Here is a 9,703-nt window from a genome sequence, read left to right as displayed (position 1 = left end):
ACTGTCTGATCTCACTGGGCCCCCGGGTTACACACTGTCTGATCTCACTGGGCCCACCCCCGGGTTACACACTGTCTGATCTCACTGGGCCCACCCCCGGGTTACACACTGTCTGATCTCACTGGGCCCACCCCTGGGTTACACACTGTCTGATCTCACAGGGCCCACCCCCGGGTTACACATTGTCTGATCTCACTGAGCCCACCCCCTGGTTACACACTGTCTGATCTCACTGGGCCCACCCCCGGGTTACACACTGTCTGATCTCACTGGGCCCTCGGGTTACACACTGTCTGATCTCACTGGGCCCACCCCTGGGTTACACACTGTCTGATCTCACTGGGCCCATCCCCGGGTTACACACTGTCTGATCTCAATGGGCCCACCCCCGGGTTACACACTGTCTGATCTCACTGGGCCCGCCCACGGGTTACACACTGTCTGATCTCAATGGGCCCCCGGGTTACACACTGTCTGAGCTCACTGGGCCCACCCCCGGGTTACACACTGTCTGATCTCACTGGGCCCCCGGGTTACACACTGTCTGATCTCACTGGGCCCACCCCCGGGTTACACACTGTCTGATAACACTGGCCCCACCCCTGGGTTACACATGTCTGAGCTCACTGGGCCCCCGGGTTGCACACTGTCTGATCTCACTGGGCCCTCCCCTGGGTTATACACTTTCTGATCTCACTGGGCCCCCGGCTTACACACTGTCTGATCTCACTGGGCCCTCCCCCGGGTTAAACACTGTCTGATCTCACTGGGCCCCCGGCTTACACACTGTCTGATCTCACTGGGCCCACCCCCGAGTTACACACTGTCTGATCTCACTGGGCCCACCCCGGGTTACACACTGTCTGATCTCCCTTGGTCCACCCCCGGGTTACACACTGTCTGATCTCACTGGGCCCCCGGGTTACAAACTGTCTGATCTTGTAAATTCCCGGATTCTTTTACCTCAATCTGGTTCAGTAAAATTACTGAGTCGAATACCTCTTGTGCTTTGAACAAAGCAGTCTTTATTACCGGCCAGTAAGACCTATCAGACAGAAGATATACTCTCTGGATAGAGCGTCACACACTCCCTACGGATAGGTGAAATTGCATCATAAAGCGTTAACAGTTTTACAGTTTTGAAATCAGATAACAAAATACAAATGGAATGACAGTCTAACTCAGCCACTCATTAGTCAATCTATATGAGATGTTCTTCTTGAAAGCTCAAGCATTGCCTCGAAATGTTCCAATCTAGTGGTGTGACTATTCATGTTACAATTAGATGTTATTGGCAGGATTGGTGACTTGAAACCTTGAGAAAGACTGTTCGCTATGCTGATGTTGCACTATTTGCAATCTGACATTCTCCCAGCTATTCTTCCATGGCTTGTACTTTTTCATATATCCGGTTTACTTTACTGTCCTTAATTCCATATATTCCGTTCAGATATCCACATCCCCCCTTTTATCATTCTATGATAACATTTAGGATCATTCTATGAGTATTGCATTGTTGAGTAGTTCTCTAGTTTGTTGGATCATAGCCCGGGAAACCTTGACCACAAGAGGGTCTGCTAACCTTGTCATTAATTTACAGCAGAGGTTAAGGCAACCAACAATCAAACAGCAGGTAATTACGATGAGAACAATTGCCCCATGTATTAGATAGGATCTCCAAGATCCACACAGAAACCAATCAAACCTGCTAAGTTCTTTTGCTGGTGTGGATAACTTTTTCACCTCCCTCCTTATGTGATCGGCAAGGTGGGTTATGTTTTCTGAACTATCAGGAATGTAAGTGCAACATTCAGATCCTATCAGGGCACACGTTCCCCATTTCTCAGCTAACAGGTAATCGAGGGCCATTCGGTTTTGTAATGCTATGGTCCTTATCGCTACCATTTCAGCTGTGATGCCCTCCAGCGCCTCAGCAGTGCGGTTAGCTACCTGTTCCAATATCGTTTCTTTGAATCCATCTAACAGTCTCAGTTAGGGTCAGGAGAACGGCGCGCAAAGTAATTCCCCCTTTGGAATGTATAGCGATATGTCAACACACCCAGCATCTAGTGAAGTGCCCTTGTTCCGCATAAACGTAAGACATATACAAAAAGGTGTTTACATGGAGCTCTCGCCTTTGTCTTCCTTCCCGTGCACCAAAACTGTCATATATCAACACTATTATGCAGACAGTAGCATACAGACACAGTCTCATCTTATAAATAGTCCAATTATTTAGCTGATAAAAAGAGTTCTGTTTTCACGTTTCCCTTCAGGTCTCCATCAGTGTATTTGGCTGTCTGACAGGTAAGAGTTGAAACTGATCCTCCTTCAACTGCCTTGTTCAGCTATAGGGAGGAGGAGATCTGGAACAGAAACAGGAATTAGACTAACCAGCAAAATTTGTTTAAATGGTGATGAGCTTGCAGTGGTGCAGGTGAACCCAGGCACTTTTCCCCTCAACCTTGGCTGCAGTGGGGGTAGTGAGTGACACCTAAAAAGGCCCCTCCTATTGTGGCTCTAATCCCTTCCGAATCCATACTTCCCTGGTGCCACGAGGGACAATTCGGGTAAAACTGGGAGGTCGAGGTGAGCATCTTGAACCTGGTTGTGAACTAGTCGCAGAGCCTGAGTCAGAGAAAGAACATAGGTGGTCATCAGTCTAGCTGAGATCTCATATCTAGGAACAATTTCCCTCATTAACACCTTAACAACAGTCTGAGTCTTATTGTCCAGGTTAGGGTAGGCTTCAATCCATCTGCTAAACATATCTACTATTACTAACACATATCTGTAACATTGAACTTTTTGCAACTCAATGTCGTCCAACTGAAATGTCTCAAATGGACCTTCGGGTGGGGGCGTTTTACCCCAATCACAGGGGACTCCCTTCCCTGGATTATGTTACTGGCCAACCAGGCAACGACTACTGATGTTCTGGGTGAGCGCCTGGAGTCTAGGGTGCCACCAAGTAGCCAAAAGCGTATCACTTGTTGCCCTTGCTCCACAATGAGTAGCAAAATGCAGACATTCTATAACCCATGAAGCCAACTCGTCAGACATGCAAGTCTGTTCCGTGGGAGTGGTCCAGAGTTTAGAAACATTGTCATAAGTACATGCATAATATTTCCACAACAGTTTATCTTTTTCAGGAGGGTCCCCCTGTGCATTTATAACATCTTGGATGGTTGGCATTGGTTTTTCCGAGGCTAACTTATCCTTCGCAGGATTTTTAGTCTGACTCATAATTTTGGGCACTACCATCTGTTGGTCACGAGAGGCCTGTTTGGCCTCTTGGTCAGGACAACGATTCCCTATATCAACCAGAGAATTTCCGGTAGTATGGGCGGTACATTTGACAATGGCAATGCGTTTGGGGAACATGAGGGCTTGCAACAAATCAGATACTAGCTGTTTATGAGATATCTCATTCCCCTGTGAGGTTAGGAATCCCCTATTTTTCCATAATTGTCCGAAATCATGGGCCACCCCAAAGGCATACCTAGAGTCGGTATAGATATCGATTTTGAGATCTTTAGCCAGGATACAGGCTCTGGTAAGGGCGAATAGTTCAGCTTGTTGGGCAGAATAGGCGGTTTCAAAGCAGCAGATTCCAAGACCTGATTCTCCTCTTTTACTATGGCGTATCCTGAGATTCGAGTATCTTCTGGATTAATAGAAGCACTTCCGTCAACATACATAAACAATCATGACTGGGTTCTTCCTCATCTTGGGGTGGCTCAGTAAGAATACAGGCCGGATTAATTGCAGTACAGTGCCGAAAGGTCAGTTTAGGATTGCCTGTGATTTCAGTGGGTTCTGTCGGATAGAGGGCCAGTCCACATTGCCCTGCACTGGGATCTCAATTAATGGGAGTATAACCCACTTGGGAGGGGTCCTCTGCCCACACATGAGGATCCACATATTCAGGTATGTCCGAGCCAGTATGATGTTGTAGAGTCGTTAAGACCTTCTCGGGGTCCCCATGAAATTGGACTGTTCGGCCATGTTTTACGATTTGCACATCCCGGCTGGTAGGGTCAGCCTCATCTATGGCCTTGCGTACCATAACTCCCAAATCTTTAGCATGGTGAAGGGCTAATACTTCACGAGCAATATGCGGTGCCATTGTTAGGGGCTGTTTCCACAGATTCTTATCCACTTCCACAAAATCTGCCTCTCTTTCCAGTCCAGTCACTCTAGCCCTTAATAGAATTCCCTTCACTTCCCCTTCGTGATCCTGATAAAAGTTCTGCAGGTCCTGATTCTTTCCACTGGGATCGTATGCTAGGGTCACGTGATAGGGTGCCTGCGGCAGGTCCAGAGACCACCACTGAGGGGTTCTAGTGGTATAATACTGCCGCTTAAGGGTTTCCTGTTTTACAATAATCACATCATCTCCACACTCCAAATGCAACTGGAATTTGCAAAGGAGGTCTCTAGCCATCAAGTTACAGTCCAGATTGGTTGTGATAACAACTCGATGTTCCACCGATTCTTCCTGGTAACCCATTTTAACTGGTTCTGACACTGGGAATGTCGAGATTTGTCCCAGGAATCCTGAAAGTTCCTATGTTTCAGTAGAGGCAGGGAGTTTAAGCTTTGATTGTACAGAAGACATGAAGGCTCCCGTATCTATCAAAAAGGGTTGCCACTCATTCAAAATGGGTTCGTCGTCCGGGGAGGATCCCTGCACAATCAAGCTGTGTAGTCAATTGGGGGACAAGTGACCAAAGGGGTTGTTCTGGGAGAAGTTAGTGTAAGATCCTCCTCTCCCCCCTTGCCCCCCTCCTCTTCCTTTTCCATGCTGACGGTAGGGGCAATTTTTATTCCAATGTCCTTCCTGCCCACAATTAAAACAGTCAATTCCTCTCACCCAGTCCCGGCCTCTTCCCATACCATGCTGGGGACAATAGGGAGGTTTATTAGCAGGGCTCGGGCCATTTGGTTGTTTAGTATAACCGTATCCTTGCTTATCTATCCAATGCAACACTACTGTTCTATTGATCCTTCCTCACGAGATGGCTCTTCCTTTCTAGTCACGTATTCAGTCTTGACCCGGATTGGGGGCTCACCTTCCCCCTCCCCTTTCTTTTCCTGCCAATAATATCTAACTGTCCTCTCCATCTGTCCGGATAGCGTGAGCAATCAAATAGTTGTTTGAAGATCACAGACATCTATAGAGAGGTGGTCTGCAGCTTGTTGTGCATCAGGGTTTGGCATTGGTCTGACAGGGAATTGGTGTCGGGACTTTGGGATCCTGGAAATCATTTCTAGGCTGGAGGATGTTTCAGAGCTGTCTGACTGGTTGACAGTTCTGCGTCTCGATCGGCGGGGGTGTTTGCTATGTCTTTCACAACTTGGACTGGTAGGTTGACTAGAAGATTTACGGGACTGTTTGTGATGTTGAGATATCGTTCTGCCCTTTCGAGTGTGAGTTCTGGTCCTTTCGGCTATATTGCCTGTGAACTGGGGATCCGAATCGCTATCAGAGGATGAGGAGTCAGTTTGGGTTTGTTGCTTTGGTGATATGTGGTTGTTCCTAACTCTTTTTACCGGAGTGTTAGGTGGAGGGTGTTGGGAAGAGGACTGGAGCAAGAGGCCAGGGGGTGCGGGAGGCGCCGTTGGGCGCTGAGTCAGTGACCACTCATCAATTTCATCATCAGCCTCGGTTAACACAAAGCCAGCCATTTTAACATGTAGTTGATCAATACCTTTCTCAGAGGTCCCAGAGGATCTCTTAGCAAGTTTCTCGTGCGCACATTCTCTTTTTTTTTTAAAGACGTCTACAGTTTTAACATGTGTTCCCTGTCAATGAAAGTCCTAATTTCATAGCATTTGTTTGCCAACTTGACAGAAGTGATGCATCTTTTAATTTCTGACAATAATGTCGCCAGTTTGCAATTACATTTTTTCATCCCCTTTTCCTCGTCCCCTTCTCCAAATTAAGCCCTGTGCTTTTTTTTTTACCTCTACGCTTCTAGTGCCACCTAGAGGCCACTGGTCATCCCCTAATAATTTGTTCAGGGCTCCTGATAATTTTCTAAAGTCTTCAGCTCTTTCAGGGAATTCCTCACATAACTTTTGTAGCGGACTATCCGCATCCGTGGTTTTATCCAACTGATTACCCATTTTCACACTGCCCCTCGTATTACTGTGTCGCTACGCGTTCGTGTTGTCGTGCAATTTAAACAAACTTAAAAATAGACACAGACTTTACAGAAACTAACACTGACATTAACTAACTCCAAATAACCAAACTTTACTCATGCTAACACTGACCCGCGTCACCGCGCGATTTCAATACTAAACTACCACGTCGCCTCGCAGTTCACGTCGCCGCACAATCCGCGTCAACCCGTGGCTCACGTCGCCGCGCGAGTTAAGATACTTTAAACTTTAAAAGATAAACAAGGACTTCTAACACTTACCCGCGTCGCCGCGCGATTTCAATACTTAAAACTTTACTTAAAACTCTAAACACTTAAGACTTACAAAGACTTACTGCCATTAGCACTGACTTTCGCGATTCGCGTTGCTGCGCCTCTGCGTCACTACGCGTTTATGTCACTGCGCGTTCGCTTCACTGCGCATTTACGTCACTGCGCGTTCGCTTCGGCCCTTCTCCTCTCGGCCGCGCGCTCGCGCCGCTGCGCGTCTCGCGTTGTTTGTGCGTCTGCACCGCTGCGCGTTCGTGTCAGCCCGACCTTCCGAGTTGCTGCGGGGTTTTTTTTTTTAATTCAATCAGAGCCTAGACGGGCCAAGTGATATTCAAGGTCCCTTCGCCGTACCTGAGTTGAACACCTATCCTCTATTTAAATCCCCACTTTATTCCCTGTGAGCCTAATTTTCTAATTTTGATTTCTTATGAGCCTCAATTAATTTCTTTCAGTCTCCAAATTTCCCTATCCTTTCACGTTACTGCGCAGTTTAAATTCAATCAGTCAATGAAAGCCCTAATTTAATGGGAGTTTTTCTGCCAACTGGACAGGAGTGATGTATTTTTTTCATAATTTAAAATATCAGAACATTTTTTTTTCTTTCGGCACCTATTTAGTACGTTACTTTTTTTAAAACTAGAGAGAAGTCTGGCACGTAGGCTGTGGACTGCTTTTCGTTATCTCAATTGTTCCAGCCTCAAGGTCGTGTTATTTAATATAATTTTTTTTTTTAATCCTTTTGAATCCATCTCAGTTGTTTTGCTGTGCCTTCTCTGAATGTTTTCTTTCAACAAGTTTTTCTTTTTTTTTAACCACTGGGACCATGTAATTTTTTCTTTTTTTTTAAACAAACCTATCCTTTGGGCATTTCCTGGCTCCGTAACTTATCATCCGAATATACGTAATTCAATAAGGTTCACACTCTTAAACTTCCCACATACAGGACAACACTACGAAGGGTTAAAACAAACTTTCATTCTGTTTTAAGCTAAAACAAACCACAACTCCCCGGCTTTTTTTCTACAGTAAAAATCACAGAAGCATTTCTCATTTAAACAGACATTCACAAGAGTCTCTTTTCTTTCCGATTAATTTTTTTTGGATCCATGATTGATCATCTCTCCCTATCTAGCTCTAACTATCTTTCCAAGTCGCCGCTTGGTTTGCGTCATCGCGCAATTTCCCTAACTCTATCCCTATTCTAAGTTTGAAAGGTATTCACCAGATTGTCCTGGATCTCGATCAGACACTACCTGAGAACCAGCGAGTGGCTAAACTTTCCTCAGACTTTTGAAACCGGGGGAAACTGGAGCAGTATTGAAATCATACTCACTCCAGTGGCCACTTTCCCCTCGTCTCGTCCAAGGCTAGTCTGGCTCTTAATTCGCAAGTTTTCGGCAGTCGTCCATTGAGATCCCACTTCTGACACCAAAATATAAATTCCCGGATTCTTTTACCTCAATCTGGTTCAATAAAATTACTGAGTCGAATACCTCTTGTGCTTTGAACAAAGCAGTATTTATTACCGGCCAGTAAGACCTATCAGACAGAAGATATACTCTCTGGATAGATCGTACACACTCCCTACGGATAGGTGAAGTTACATCGTAGAGCGTTAACAGTTATACAGTTTTGAAATCAGATAACAAAATACAAATGGATTGAAAGTCTAACTCAGCCACTCATTACTCAATCTATATGAGATGTTTTTCTTGAAAGCTCAAGCATTGCCTCTAAATGTTCCAATCTAGTGGTGTGACTATTCATGTTACAATTAGATGTTATTGGCAGGATTAGTGACTTGAAACCTTGAGAAAGACTGTTAGCTATGCTGATGTTGCACTATTTGCAATCTGACATTCTCCCAGCTATTTTTCCATGGCTTATACATTTTCATATATCCCGTTTACTTTACTGTCCTTAATTCCAAATATTCCGTTCAGATATCCACAATTTCACTGGGCCCACCCCCGGGTTACATACTGTCTGAACTCACTGGGCCCACCCCCGGGTTACACACTGTCTGATCTCACTGGGCCCACCCCTGGGTTACACACTGTCTGATATCACTGGGCCCAACCCCGCGTTACACACTGTCTGATCTCACTGGGCCCACCCCCGGGTTACACACTGTCTGGTCTCACTGGGCCCACCCCCGGGTTACACACTGTCTGATCTCACTGGGCCCCCGGTTTACACACTGTCTGATCTCACTAGGCCCACCCTGCGGGTTACACACTGTCTGATCTCACTGGGCCCACCCCCGGGTTACACACTGTCTGATCTCACTGGGCCCACGCCGGGTTACACACTATTTGATCTCCCTGGGCCCACCCCCGGGTTACACACTGTCTGATCTCACTGGGCCCCCGTGTTACACACTGTCTGATCTCACTGGGCCCACCCCCGGGTTACACACTGTCTGATCTCACTGGGCCCCCGTGTTACACACTGTCTGATCTCTCTGGGCCCACCCCCGTGTTACACACTGTCTGATCTCACTGGGCCCACCCCCGGGTTACACACTGTCTGATCTCACTGGGCCCGCGGGTTACACACTGTCTGATCTCACTGGGCCCACCCCCGTGTTACACACTGTCTGATCTCACTGGGCCCACCCCCGGGTTACACACTGTCTGATCTCACTGGGCCCCCGGGTTACACACTGTCTGATCTCACTGGGCCCACCCCCGGGTTACACACTGTCTGATCTCACTGGGCCCCCGGGTTACACTCTGTCTGATCTCACTGGGCCCACCCCCGGGTTACACACTGTCTGATCTCACTGGGCCCACCTCTGGGTTACACACTGTCTGATCTCACTGGGCCCACCCCCGAGTTACACACTGTCTGATCTCACTGCGCCCATCCCCGGGTTACAGACTGTCTGATCTCACTGGGCCCACCTCTGGGTTACACACTGTCTGATCTCACTGGGCCCACCCCCGAGTTACACACTGTCTGATCTCACTGCGCCCATCCCCGGGTTACAGACTGTCTGATCTCACTGGGCCCACCTCTGGGTTACACACTGTCTGATCTCACTGGGCCCACCTCTGGGTTACACACTGTCTGATCTCACTGCGCCCATCCCCGGGTTACACACTGCTTGATCTCACTGGGCCCACACCCGGGGTTACACACTGTGCCCTGTATTGTGAGCCGGGATGTGATGCTACAGTAAGCCGCCCGCTTTCCCCGCTCAGTTTACACAAAGCCTCAGACCTGACACTTCGCCATTGTCCTCGCTGTTCCAGGCCCTT

General features: G+C 47.4%; 1 long non-coding RNA gene across 1 annotated transcript; it reads right to left on the bottom strand.

Annotated features, from left to right (window-relative positions):
* Nucleotides 1-1,008: 1,008 nt before the first annotated feature.
* On the bottom strand, nt 1,009-9,703 carry LOC139239579 (uncharacterized). The gene is made up of 2 exons (XR_011588680.1): nt 9,666-9,703; nt 1,009-2,366 (listed from the first exon to the last, which is right to left on the bottom strand). It is a non-coding gene; the product is annotated as an uncharacterized lncRNA (long non-coding RNA).

This window comes from Pristiophorus japonicus, chromosome 28 (genome assembly GCF_044704955.1).
Source record: "Pristiophorus japonicus isolate sPriJap1 chromosome 28, sPriJap1.hap1, whole genome shotgun sequence".
In the NCBI taxonomy this organism is placed as follows: Eukaryota; Metazoa; Chordata; class Chondrichthyes; family Pristiophoridae; genus Pristiophorus; species Pristiophorus japonicus.
The sequence above is the reverse complement of the archived record's forward strand: the minus strand, read 5'-3'. Positions and strand labels throughout refer to the sequence as shown.